Source organism: Carcharhinus amblyrhynchos, unplaced genomic scaffold (genome assembly GCF_965287045.1).
Source record: "Carcharhinus amblyrhynchos unplaced genomic scaffold, sCarAmb.v2.hapA chromosome_179, whole genome shotgun sequence".
NCBI classification, from domain to species: domain Eukaryota; kingdom Metazoa; phylum Chordata; class Chondrichthyes; order Carcharhiniformes; family Carcharhinidae; genus Carcharhinus; species Carcharhinus amblyrhynchos.
The window spans coordinates 241,744-255,663 of record NW_027649919.1 but is presented as its reverse complement, the minus strand read 5'-3'; the positions used below and the strand labels follow the sequence as shown (position 1 = coordinate 255,663).

Here is a 13,920-nt window from a genome sequence, read left to right as displayed (position 1 = left end):
GGGACTTATCTATTTTCAGCCCCTCAAGAATTTCCAGCACATCCCCTTTATCAACCGTAATACTGTCTATTTTACACCCCTGCAACCCAATGTCCTCCTCAGCTATATTCATGTCCCCCTGCGTGAACACCGAAGAGAAATATTGGTTCAATACCTCTCCAATCTCCTCCGGTTCCACACACAACTTCCCCCTGCTGTCTGTAACTGGCCCTAATCTTGCCCTGACCAACCTTCTGTTCTTGACATACCTATAGAACGCCTTAGGATTCTCCTTAATCCTATCAGCCAAAGTCTTCTCATGTCCTCTTTTAGCCCTTCTCAACTCACTCTTCAACTCCCTCCTAGCCAATCTAAAGCTTTCTAGTGCACTATCTGAGCCCTCCAATCTCATCCGAACATAAGCCTCCTTTTTCTTTTTAACCATCGACTCAACTCTTTTAGTGCACCACGGTTCCCTAGATCTACCAAATCCACCATGCCTGACAGGGACATACCTATCAAGGACTCGCAGTAGCTGCTCCTTGAAAAAACTCCACATTTCAGACGTTCCCAGTCCCTGTAATCTCCTAATCCAATCCATGCTTCCTAATTCACTCCTGATAGCCTCATAATCGCCCTTACCCCAGCTAAAATTGCTGACCCGAGGTTCATGCCTATCTCTTCCCATCACTAAGGTGAACGTAACCGAATTGTGGTCACTATCACCAAAATGCACACCAACTTCCAAGTCTAGCACCTGGTCTGGCTCATTTCCCAGCACCAAATCCAATATAGCCTCACCTCTAGTTGGCCTGTCTACATACTGAGACAAAAAACCTTCCTGCACGCTTTGTACAAACACTGACCCCTCTAGCGAGCTATGTTATGGTCCGTCTTTATGGTGTATTCTATATGGAACCGGATATCAGGTTTAAAACTAACCACTATGTCTCTGAATAGTTTTGTACAAGAAATTGGATTCATGCTCCAACTCCTGAGCTGCTGCACAAACACATGCATTTATGTCGTGACGCAGAGGAGGTTCAGAGAACAGTTGATGAACATGATGAAATATCCAGTTATTCTCATATTTAAATGTATGAAATAATGAGAAGAATGAATTTGTAGAAAACATCACTCTAACCTACGGCAAATCATGCCTGAGAATCTCTGCTGTATAATACATGTGACTAATAATAATATTACTGTACTCGTTCAATAACTGTGGACAATGCAACTAATTGGCAGAGACAAACAGTGAGCAGTTGAACATTTCCAATGACCAGAGGAATGTTAACACAATGACATGAGTTGATTCACAAAGTGATGCTTAGATTGAAAATTGAGACCATTTTTCGTGCGTTGAATCGAAAATATGTTTTAAAAATGGAATATAATTGTATGTCATATTCATAATAAGTGGATAAAATTCCTCTTTAGATATGATCAAAGTCTACATGTATTCATTCATTGAATCACATAACAACCTGCGCATATGAAGATATTTTCTTTGTGCAATAGAGCTCTCTGAAGAATTCAGAATAATTATTAACAGTTGCATGGGCAAACACTGTGCATAATATTACATAAGGATATGAATCCATCTTGCTAAGTCTTGGCTTGTCTCTCCCAGCTGTCTGTTCTTCTTCAAAAACAACAATAAAGCAATAAGTTTCAATGAATTCAAATCAACATATGAAATCTCACTTACATATTGTTTATAAATTTGGTTTTGCAGGACAAAAAAGAGACAATGGTTATGTTGTTCAGATAGATTTTTATTTCTAGCTTACTCGAGTCCGAAGGAAAGTACAGGGGATGGGGGTGGTGGGAGCGGCGGTGATATGTAATTTGGAGAGGTTGAACTGTGAATATTTGGAGGAGAGGAACGCATTTGACATGTTCTACATGGAAGACTGATTGACAAGGTTAAAACTCATGGAATTTGGGGAATGTTGGCATATTGGATCAGGAAATGGGTTAGTAACAGGACAGAAAGGATGCAAGGCTGTTTGAGTGACTGGGGATTGGTACCCAGTGCGGTGCCACAAGGTACATTGACGTGTCCGTTATGTATCGTTACAGTCATGAATTATATTCCAGATAATGTAGGAGACTGGAATGATCAGCAAAGTTACAGCTGACACCAGGATCGGTGCGGCTTTAACAAGGAATCAGAATGTCGCATATTACAGGAAAATATCCATGGGTTAGTCAGATCAACAGAACATTGGCTGATGGCATTTAAACATGAAAAGTGCAAAGTGACACACTTTGCACATTAATGAACGGCAGTATATTGGGAAGATCAGAGGAGGAGACGGGCCTTAGGCCACTCAGGGAAGACATTGCTGCAAGATCACAGGCAGTGGGCATAATTCTTCAGCCCGCTTTACATCCTGCAAACGGTCTGTGTCTGAGGCAGTTAGTGCAGGAATCTCCTGTGGCCATTCCCCTGCAAAACTGATATATCGCTTTGGATACCGTTGAGGGGAGTGACCTCTCGAGGGAAAGCAGCAGGAGCCACGCTCGTCGCAACGTGGTTGGTTCTGCTGCAGAGGGGAGGGGTAAAAAGTGTGCTACTGCAATAGTTAGAGGGGATTCAGTTGTAAGGGGAATAGACAGGAGTCTGTATGGCTGCAAAGACTCCAGGATGGTATGTTGCTTCCCTGGTGCTAGGGTCAAGGATGTCTCAGAGCGGCTGTAGGACATTCTGAAGAGGGAGGGTGAACAACCAGCGGTCCTAGTACACGTTGGTACAAGCGACATCGTTAAAAAAGAAAAGGATGAGGTCCTAAAAGCAGAATACAGGCAGTTGGGAAGAAAGTTAAGAAATCAAACCTCAAAGTTAGTGAACTCGCTATTACTATTGGTGAACCGTGTGAGTCAGAGCAGCAATGAGAGAATATATCGGACAAGTCCATGGCTGAAAAGATGGTATCGGGGGGAGGGTTTCAGATTCCTGGGGCATTGGGACCGGTTCTGGGGGAGAAGGGACCTATCCAAATGAGACTGGATACACCTGGGCAAGGACTGGAACTGATGTCTTAGGGTGCATATTTGCTAGAGCGGTCGGGGAGGGTTTAAACTAATATGCCAGGGGAAGGGAACCTATGAAAGGAGTCTGAGAAGGAGGGAGAAAGGGCAGAATGTGGGGAGAAGGTTCCAACTCTATCAAAAATCAGAACAAAAATGTTAAAAGGAAGGAGAAATCAGAAGATGTTATTAAAGGTAGTGTTTGAATGGAAAATGAAGGTACACAAGCTGGCATAAAGGCACTTTATCTGAACGCTCGTAGCATTTCAAACAAGTTGGCAGCACAAATCATTGCGAACAAGTATGATTTGGTGACCATTACAGAGACATGGTTACTGCATGGCCACGACTGGGAGTTGAATATTCAGGGGTATCAAACTGTTCGGAGGGACTGACAGGAAGGTAAGGGAGGTGGTGTAGCTCTGATCTATCAGGATGATATCAGGGTGTAGTGAGGGATGAAATTAGTTCTATGGGAAAAAGAAAAGGTTGAATCCTTTTGGGTGGAAGTTAGACAGAGTGAGGTGAAAGAGTCACTGATAGGCACAGTCTATCAGCCACCACACAACAGCATCATGGTGGACTGAGAAATAAACAAAGAAATAACTGATGCATGCAAAAAATGGAACAGTAGTATCATGGAGGATTTTATTCTACATATCAACTGGTCAAACCAAATTGGTCAAGGCATCCTTGAGGAGGAGTTCAAAGGATGTATCTGTGATAGCTTCCTTGAACAGTATGTAAGGGAACCGAGTACAGAACAAGCTATCCTCAATCTGGTCTTGTGTGGTGAGACGGGAATAATTAATGATCTTGTAGTTAGGCTTCCTCTCAGAAAAAAAACAATCGCGGTATGGCTGATTCTAAAGTAGAGGTGGAGTGTGAGAAGGTAAAATCCAATCCCAGTGCCTTTAGCTTAAACAAAAAGGATTACAAAGGGATAAGGGAGGAGATGGCTAAGGTCGACTGGAGGCAAAATCTTTCTGGTGGGGCCATTGAGGAACAGTGGAGGACTTTCAAAGCCATCTTTCACAGCACTCAGCAGAAGTCGATACCAGTGATAAGGAAGGACTGTAGAAAAAAGCAGAGATAATCAGCCATGGATATCGACGGAAAGAAGGAGGGTATCAAAGTGAAAGAAAATGCATACACAGTGGCAAAGATTAGTGGGAACATAGAAGATTAGGAATTTTTGAAAGGTCAGCAGAAAGCCACGAGAGAAAAAAAAAGCTATAAAGAAAAGCAAGATGGGTTGCGAGAGTAAACCAGCTCAGAATATAGAAACAGCAAATGTTTCTACAAATATATACAACAAAAAAAAGAGTGGCAAAAGTAAACATTAGTCTGTTTTAGGATGAGAAGGGGATGTAATAATTAGAAATGAGAAAATGTTTTGAGGCACTGAACAGATATTTTGGGTCCATCTTCAGTGGAAGACACAAAAAAAACCCAAAAATTAATAACAGGATGGCTATGGCAGCCTAGAAACTATCATTTTTATGAAACAGGTAGTGTTGGGCAAGTTAATGGGGCGAAAGGTAGACAAGTTTCCTGTTCCCGGTGAGGTGCATCCCAGGGCACTAAAATAGATGGCGGGGGAAATAGCAAATTCACTAATGATAATTTACCAAAATTCGCTGGAGTCTGGGGTTCTTCCCACAGATTGGAAAACAGCAAATATGACTCTACTGTTTAAACAAAAAAAAGGAGGTAGACCAAAGCCAAGTAGCTACAAACCTGTTTGCTTAACTTCTTCAATAGGGAAAATGCTTGAATCTATCATCGAGGAATAAATAGCAATCATCTGGATATAAATTGCCTCATTGGTAAGACACAGAATGGATCCACAAAGAGCAGGTCATGTTTAACTAATTTGGTGGAATTTTTTGAGAACATTACATGTGCAGCGGGCAACGGGGAACCTGTGGATGTGGTGCATCTGGATTTCCAGAAGGCTTTTGACAAGGCACCGCACCAAAGGCTCCTACATGAGATAAAGGTGTACAATGTTAAGGGTAATGTGTCAGCATGGATAGAGGATTGGTGAGCTAACAGAAAACAAAGAGTGGTAAATAGGTTTTTTCTCTGGTTGGCTGTCAGAGATTAGTGGTGTGCCTCAGGGATCAGTGTCGCGGCCAAAATTGTTTCTGATTTACATCGATGATGACGCTGAAAGTCTGCAAAAGGGAGATAGATAATCGAACTGAATGGGCGAGGCTCTGGTAGATGGAGTGTAATGTTGGTAAATGTGAGGTCATCCATCTGGCAGGAATAACAGCAAAATTAACTCTTATTTAAATGGTAAAACATGCAGCATGCTGCTGTGGAGAGGGGCCTGAGTGTCCTTGTGCAGGAATCTCAAGGAGTTATTTGCTGGTGCAGCAGGTAATTAAGAAGGCAAATAGAATGTTTTCCTTCATTGCTAGAGGAATGAAGTTTAAACACAGTGAGGTTATGTTGCAGCTGTATAAGGTTCTGGTGAGGCCACACCTGGAGTTACTGTGTACAGTTTTGGTCTCCTTACTTGAGAAAGGATATACTGGCACTGGAGGGGGTGCAGAGGAGATTCACTAGGTTAATTGCGGAGTTAAGTAGGATGACTTATGAGGAAAGACTGAGTAGGCTGGGGCTATACCCATTGGAATTTAGAAGAATGAGGTTAGACCTTAAAAACAACGTAAAATTGTGAATGGAATAGATCAGGTAGAAGCAGGGAAGTTCTTTCCACTGGTGGGTGAAACAAAAGCTAAGGGGCACAGCCTGAAAATAAGGGAAGCAGATTGAGGACCGAGCTGAGGAGGAACTTTTTCACATAAAGGATTGTAAATCTGTGGAATCCCCTGCCCAGTGAAGGAGTTAAGACCACATCATTGAATGTTTTCAAGGCAAGGATAGGTAAATGTTTGAACCGTAAAGGAATTAAGGGTTATGGTGAGCGACCGTGTAAGTGGAGTTGAGTCCACAGAAAGATCAGCCATGATCTTATTCAATGGTGAAGAAGGCTCGAGGGGCCAGATGGCCAACTCCTGCTTTTAGTTCATTGTTCTTATTTTCCTCGAGGAGAATGAGTAGGACAGTTAGTGACTTGCTCAAAGGGGTAAACACAGGAACCTCCCAAGTGAGTTCTTGGATATCCAGGTGGTAAATGATCACCCAAACCATCAAGTCCCTGGAACATCCTAGTAATTTGTTTCTGCGCTCTTTCTAGTTTACAATATAATCTTTTCTATAACAGGATGACCAGAACTGCACACAGTATTCCAAGTGTGGCCTTACTAACGTGTTGTACACCTTCAGCAAGACGTCCCAACTCTTGTCTTCAATGTTATGACCAATAAAACCAAGCATGCTGAATGCCTTCTTCACCACTCTCTCTAGCTGTGACTCCACTTTCAAGGCACTATGAAGATGTACCTCTAGATCTCCTTGTTCTGTAACTTTCCCCAACGCCCTACCATTAACTGATCTGATCCTGGACAAATCTACCAAAATATATCACCTCACTTTTGTCTAAGATCAACTCCATCTGCCTTTCGTCAGACAAATGGCCCGATTGATCAAGTCCCTGTTGCAATCGAAGGTAACTTTCTTAATTTTCCACTGTGCCAGTAATCTTAGTGCCACCTGAAAGCTTACTAACCTTGCCTTCTATATTCTCATCCAAATCATTAATATCAATGACAAATAACGGTGGACCCAGCACTGATTCCTGAAGTTCACCGTAGATTGGAACCGACAGCTGCCACTGACTATGTATTTTCTACGTGTGTAAATAGCTTTCTTCGTCACTGATGTCTGTGGGTGGAAGTTAGGAACAGCAAAGGGTCGATAACTTTGCTGGGTGTTTTCTATAGGCCGCCCAATAGTGACAGGGAAGTTGAGGTGCAGATAGGGAAACAGATCCTAGAGAGATGGAGTAATAACAGAGTTGTCGCGATGGGAGATTTTAATTTCCCAAACATTGACTGGAATATCCCTAGGGTAAGGGATTTGGATGGAGAGGAGTTTGTTAGGTGTGTTCAGGAGGGTTTCCTGACACAGCAGGTGGATAAGCCTACAAGAGGAGAGGCTGTACTTGACCTGGTGCTGGCGAATGAACCTGGACAGGTGACGGATCTCTCGGTAGGAGAGCATCTTGGGGATGGAGATCATAATTCTATCTCCTTCACAATTGCATTGGAAAGAGATAGGATCAGGCAGGCTAGGAAGGTGTTTGTCTGGAGTAAGGGGAAATATGAAGACATCAGGCAGGAAATTAGACGAGTAAATTGGAAGGAGGTGTTCTTGGGGAAAAGTACTGAAGGAAGGTGGTGGATTTTCAAGGAATGTTTGTCTGGAGCTCTGCACAACAACATTCCGATGAGACAAGGAGGTTTTGGTAGGTCGCGGGAACCGTGGTGCATGAAGGTTGTGGTGAACCTAGTCAGGAGGAAAAGGAAAGTGTACAAAAGTGTACAGGGAACTAGGAGATGTTAAGGATCTTGAGGAGTATAAGGATTGTAGAAAGGAGCTTAAAAAGGAAATTAGGAGAGCCAGAAGGGGTCATGAGAAGACCTTGGCGGGTAAGATTAAGGAGAACCCCAAGGCCTTCTACAAATATGTGGAAAGTAAAAGGATGAGAAGTGAAGGGATAGGACCTATAAAAGGTGAAGGGGGAAAAGTCTGTGTGGAACCAGAAGAAATGGCAGAGGTGCTTAATGAGTACTTTGCCTCGGTATTCACGGTGGAAAGTGATCTGGGAGGTTGTACTACAGGTTTGCGGCAGACTGAAAAGATTGACTATGTGGATGTTAAGAAAAAGGATGTGTTGGAACTTTTAAATTCTATCAAGATAGACAAGTCACCGGGACCGGATGGGATGTACCCCAGGTTACTGTGGGAGGTGAGGGAAGTGATTGCAGAGCCCCTGGCGATGATCTTTGCATCATCGATGGAGACGGGAGAGGTTCCAGAGGATTGGAGGATTGCGGATGTGGTTCCTATTTTCAAGAAAGGGAACAGGGATAGCCCGGGAAATTACCGACCGGTGAGTCTGACCTCAGTGGTTGCTAAGTTGATGGAGAGGATTCTGAGGGACAAGATTTATGAGCATTTAGAGAAGTTTAGAATGATCAGGAATAGTCAGCATGGTTTTGTCAAGGGCAGGTCGTGCCTTACGAGCCTAGTTGAGTTCTTTGAAAATGTGACTGAACACATTGACGAAGGAAGAGCGGTGGACGTGGTTTACATGGACTTCAGCAAGGCGTTTGATAAGGTCCCCCATGCAAGACTTCTTGAGAAGGTGAGAGGGCATGGGATCCAAGGGGCTTTGGCCTGGTGGACCCAGAACTGGCTTGCCTGAAGAAGGCAGAGAGTGGTTGTGGATGGGTCTTTTTCTGCATGGAGGTCGGTCACCAGTGGAGTGCCCCAGGGATCTGTTCTAGGACCCTTGCTGTTTGTCATTTTCATAAATGACCTGGATGAGGAAGTGGGGGGATGGGTTAATAAGTTCGCCAACGATACGAAGGTTGGTGGTGTTGTGGATGGTCTGGTGGGATGTCAGAAGTTGCAGCGTGACATAGATAGGATGCAGGACTGGGCGGAAAAGTGGCAGATGGACTTCAACGCGGATAAATGTGTAGTGGTCCATTTTGGTAGGACCAATGGGATGAAGGAGTACAATATCAAGGGTAGGAGTCTTAGCTGGGTTGAAGAGCAGAAGGATCTTGGAGTCCGGGTCCACAGGACTCTTAAATCAGCCTTGCAGGTGGAGGATGTGGTCAAGAAGGCGTATGGTTTACTGGCCTTCATTAATCAAGGGATTGAGTTTAGGAGTCGGGAGGTAATGCTGCAACTTTATAAGACCCTTGTCAGACCCCACTTGGAGTACTGTGTGCAGCTCTGGTCGCCTTCCTACAGGAAGGGTGTGGAAGCTATTGAGAGGGTGCAGAGGAGATTTACAAGGATGTTGCCTGGATTGGGAGGCATGCCTTATGAAGACAGGTTGAGGGAGCTAGGTCTCTTCTCCCTGGAGAGACGAAGGTTGAGAGGCGACGTGATAGAGGTTTATAAAATGTTGAGAGGAATAGATAGGGTGGATTCTCGGAGGCTATTTCCCAGGGCTGAAATGGTCGCTACGAGAGGACACAGGTTTAAGGTGCTGGGGAGTAGGTACAGAGGAGATGTCAGGGATAAGTTTTTCACTCAGAGGGTGGTAAGTGAGTGGAATCGGCTGCCGTCGGTGGTGGTAGAGGTGAACTCGCTGGGGTCTTTTAAAATACTTCTGGATGAGTATATGGGATTTGATGGCATTGGGAGTTACAGATAGTTCTATGGCTTGGTAGGTGTAGATGTGATCGGCGCAACCTGTGGGCCGAAGGGCCTGTTTGTGCTGCAGTGTTCTATGTTCAGTCTGGGTTGTGCACATACTGACTGTCAACCCAGTGTGACCGACTGTCAAGGGAATGGCCCTTATTCCACACAGGGATATCTATTGTCCTGTCTTTCCAGAAGAGCCTGTGGGGAGACTGTTCCTGGAAGTCTCAGTCCAGGGATTTGAGCAGGACAGTCAGTCTAGCATTCAGCTGACAGAGGCATTTTGACAATGGCTATTCATTAATAAAATTCACCAGTAGCCTTTAGTGTGTGTTTAAACCCTGCCCTAAGGTCATTCATGTGACCTGAATCAACTCTGGTAATGTCCAGGACTGGCCCAGCTCACTGGGTAGACGGGATCTCCTGCTCTGTGTGGGAATGACAATCAGTCTCACTCTGGGAGAATTTAAACTAACTCAGTACAGACTCCAGGAATGAAGCTGGAACTCTCCTTCTCACACTGTCAAGGAGGCCAGGAATGAAGGCTGGACTTCCCCGCTGCCCTTCATGGGGATGAGATCTGTCGCAGTGGGAAAATGAACTATTTCAATGAGAAGGCTCCAAATGAACCCAGTCGCCTGTTCAGTCAAACCCCCAGTATTGAAGAACTGGACAGAAACATTCTTTTATTCAAAAATGGGAGAGGAATCACAAAAAATTAATTCTTTCAACAGCCAATACAAAGTAAAAACCAACCTCTAAAAATTCCAGATCAGTTGGGTCAATCTTTGAAGCAATATTAAATATCTGAAAGACAACAAAATGGAAGAGGAAGGAAACACAAAGTGCAAACATCATTAATTAGCACAAGGTCTCACAAATGGGGATTCTCGAGCAGAAAGTAAAATTACACTTAGCACTGAGAGTCGCTCCGTTACCCCCGAGGGTCACTCCGTTACCCCCGAGGGTCTCTCCGTTACCCCCGAGAGTCACTCCGTTACCCCCGAGAGTCACTCCGTTACCCCCGAGGGTCACTCCGTTACCCCCGAGGGTCACTCTGTTACCCTGAGTCTCTCTCTGATTATCTCCAGTGACTATGAATGTCGTGAGGGGTGCACTCACCATGTAGGAGCTCAGTAACATGCTGAGTGCTGATAGTTGGATACTGACATTTTTCTCTCTCTCTAAACTATTGCATCCTTCTGTATCCACCAGGAAGATTGCCATCTGTTAAACACAAGTGAAAACTAATGTAAGAGTTTGAAGCCATTCAGGTTGTACAAAGTAAAGTCTTTCCTTCACCATCAAAATTGCAACACCATGTCATCATCCGCACACAGCTTTAAAGACCGTTAATATATTAATCCTGTGCTGGTCCTTTTAATCTGTCACTTGTTGGAGGAAGAGAAGGATTTGAGGCCCTCGAGCCTGCTTTGCCCTGCACTCTGATCACAATCAACACTTCTTTACCTCGATCCCACACTTTCCCCATGTCCCTTTCCGACTGCTTGAGGAAGACAGAATCCTTGAAAGGGAATCAACTGCAGAAAGACAAGCGCAGCAACTGACATAAAGCCTGACCAAGAAATTGGCCAAACAACAAGGTAAGCTGGGGTGCTCTCAGTCCAAACAGAAACCAGTCTGCCTGGAGACAGGCACATTGCATGATTCCAGTTTCAACAACTGAAAACTAAAGAAGCAGCAGGACACATCAGCATGTGTAAAAGGCCAGATTTACATTTCTTGATAAACTCAGCGACAGATACATGGGGTAGACCCACATCAGTGAAACAAAAGATTTGAAAATCTTAGAAGCTCAAACTAGACATCCAGCACACAAATACAAAGGGTCCACCATTAAAACTCATGAACACCCACTGAAACCATCAACATGATGTGGAATTATTCAGACCTGAGCACGGACAGGCAACACCCTCACAAGATTCTGGAGGTTGACAGACAGCTAAAAGAAACCTGGGCGAGCAGCAGCTGGAGAAACAACCTCTCCAACCTCCAACAAACCAGTCTGCACACATCAACAACAAGAGCAGATCACCTCCAGACCAGAGGGGGAGGCGGGAGAGAGGGGGAGACACAGAGGGAGAGAGAGAGACACAGAGAGAGAGAGCCAGAGAGACAGACAGAGCCAGAGCCAGAGAGAGACGGAGAGAGAGACAGAGGCAGAGAGGGACAGAGAGAGAGAGAGAGACACAGACAGAGAAAGAGAGACAGAGCGAGGGAGAGGGAGGGGGAGAGAGAGAGGGAGAGAGACAGTCTTCCCCTCCCCCTCTCCGACCCGCCCCATCACCCACACCTCCCCCCTCCCATGACACCCCCCATGACCACACCCTCCCCCCATGAGCCCTGACCCCCCCGGCCCCTCCTGACCCCCCACCCCCTCCCATGGCTCCCCCGACCCCCCCCTCCCGTGACCGCCCCAATCCCCCCCGACCCTCTTCCCCCCCAAACTCCTCCTCCCGTCCCACGATTGGCCAGTCCCGCTGGATCCACCCCAGCTCTGATTGGGTGGCCGTCCTGTCCATGAGGGGAAGCCCGGCTCTGATTGGCTGTTCTCCGAGAGAGCCCGCCCCATCACGGCTGCTCCTTTCAGTTTGCCCCCCCGCCGGAGATGGCGGAGGGTTTCCGTCACAAAGAGCCCGCCCCTCCCCCTCGCTGATTGGCTGATTCGTCCCGGTCCCTCAGATCACTCTCTGATTGACACTCCGCTCTCGCTCTCTGGATGGTGGGCTCGGACTGTCAATCATACGGCTGTCCCGCCCTCATTGGTTTGTTTGGAGCTGTCAGTCACCGCTCCCGCCGGCCCGCCCATTGTCCCCGCCCCCCTCTCCGGATTGGTCCGGTCTGGGCCGCCCCCTCCGCCCATTGGCCGCAGACACCCACCGCGCGCCGGGGGTGGGGGCGGACGGGGGGGCGGCGAGCGGAGGGGGGGGGGGGAGAGAGGGGAGGAGGGGGAGGGGGGGAGAGAGGGGAGGAGGGGGAGGGGGGGAGAGAGGGGGGGAGGGGGAGGACTGGGGGGGGGGAGGGTCCCCGTCAGTACAGTGTCCCCGTCACAGCGCGGACTCCGTGACCGTAGGGCAGCCCTGCTGCAGCGCGGACCCATTGCTGGATCACACTGACCAACATCTCCGCTGCCCCAGACCTCACTGACCAACATCTCCACTGCCCCAGACCGCACTGACCAACATCTCCACTGCCCGAGACCGCACTGACCGACATCTCCACTGCCCCAGACCGCACTGACCAACATCTCCACTGCCCGAGACCTCACTGACCAACATCTCCACTGCCCCAGACCGCACTGACCGACATCTCCACTGCCCCGGACCGCACTGACCAACATCTCCACTGCCCGAGACCTCACTGACCAACATCTCCACTGCCCCAGACCGCACTGACCGACATCTCCACTGCCCCAGACCGCACTGACCAACATCTCCACCGCCCCAGACCTCACTGACCAACATCTCCACTGCCCCAGACCGCACTGACCGACATCTCCACTGCCCCAGACCGCACTGACCGACATCTCCACTGCCCCAGACCGCACTGACCAACATCTCCACTGCCCCAGACCGCACTGACCAACATCTCCACCGCCCCAGACCTCACTGACCAACATCTCCACTGCCCCAGACCGCACTGACCGACATCTCCACTGCCCCAGACCTCACTGACCGACATCTCCACTGCCCCAGACCGCACTGACCGACATCTCCACTGCCCCAGACCGCACTGACCGACATCTCCACTGCCCCAGACCTCACTGACCGACATCTCCACTGCCTCAGACCTCACTGACCAACATCTCCACTGCCCCAGACCTCACTGACCAACATCTCCACTGCCCCAGACCGCACTGACCGACATCTCCACCGCCCCAGACCTCACTGACCGACATCTCCACTGCCCCAGACCTCACTGACCGACATCTCCACTGCCCCAGACCTCACTGACCAACATCTCCACTACCCCAGACCGCACTGACCGACATCTCCACCGCCCCAGACCGCACTGACCGACATCTCCACCGCCCCAGACCGCACTGACCGACATCTCCACTGCCCCAGACCGCACTGACCGACATCTCCACCGCCCCAGACCGCACTGACCGACATCTCCACTGCCCCAGACCGCACTGACCGACATCTCCACTGCCCCAGACCGCACTGACCGACATCTCCACCGCCCCAGACCGCACTGACCAACATCTCCACTGCCCCAGACCGCACTGACCAACATCTCCACCGCCCCAGACCTCACTGACCAACATCTCCACTGCCCCAGACCGCACTGACCGACATCTCCACTGCCCCAGACCGCACTGACCGACATCTCCACTACCCCAGACCGCACTGACCAACATCTCCACTGCCCGGACCGCACTGACCAACATCTCCAATTCCTGGGACACATTGACTCGATTATCCGATATTCCAGTTCATTCTCATTTCAGACTCTCTTGGTGTTGGAAGTCTCCATACTTCCCCTTTCACTGCGTTCCACCCCCGTGCTGACCCTGCCTCATTTCCGTTTTTCCGTTTCTCTTTCCTGATGTCTTTCACTGCCCACATTCCTATTTGATGAGTA

General features: G+C 47.8%; 1 long non-coding RNA gene across 2 annotated transcripts; it reads right to left on the bottom strand.

The window, feature by feature from the left end:
* Positions 1-3,856: 3,856 nt before the first annotated feature.
* On the bottom strand, positions 3,857-11,385 carry LOC145338804 (uncharacterized). 2 transcript variants are annotated; one of them, XR_013885890.1, is made up of 4 exons: positions 11,225-11,385; positions 10,435-10,539; positions 10,069-10,119; positions 3,857-4,089 (listed from the first exon to the last, which is right to left on the bottom strand). It is a non-coding gene; the product is annotated as an uncharacterized LOC145338804 (long non-coding RNA). The 2 variants fall into 2 exon arrangements; XR_013885891.1 differs by lacking the exon at positions 3,857-4,089 and having other exon boundaries at positions 10,046-10,119.
* Between the last annotated feature and the right edge of the window lie 2,535 nt (positions 11,386-13,920).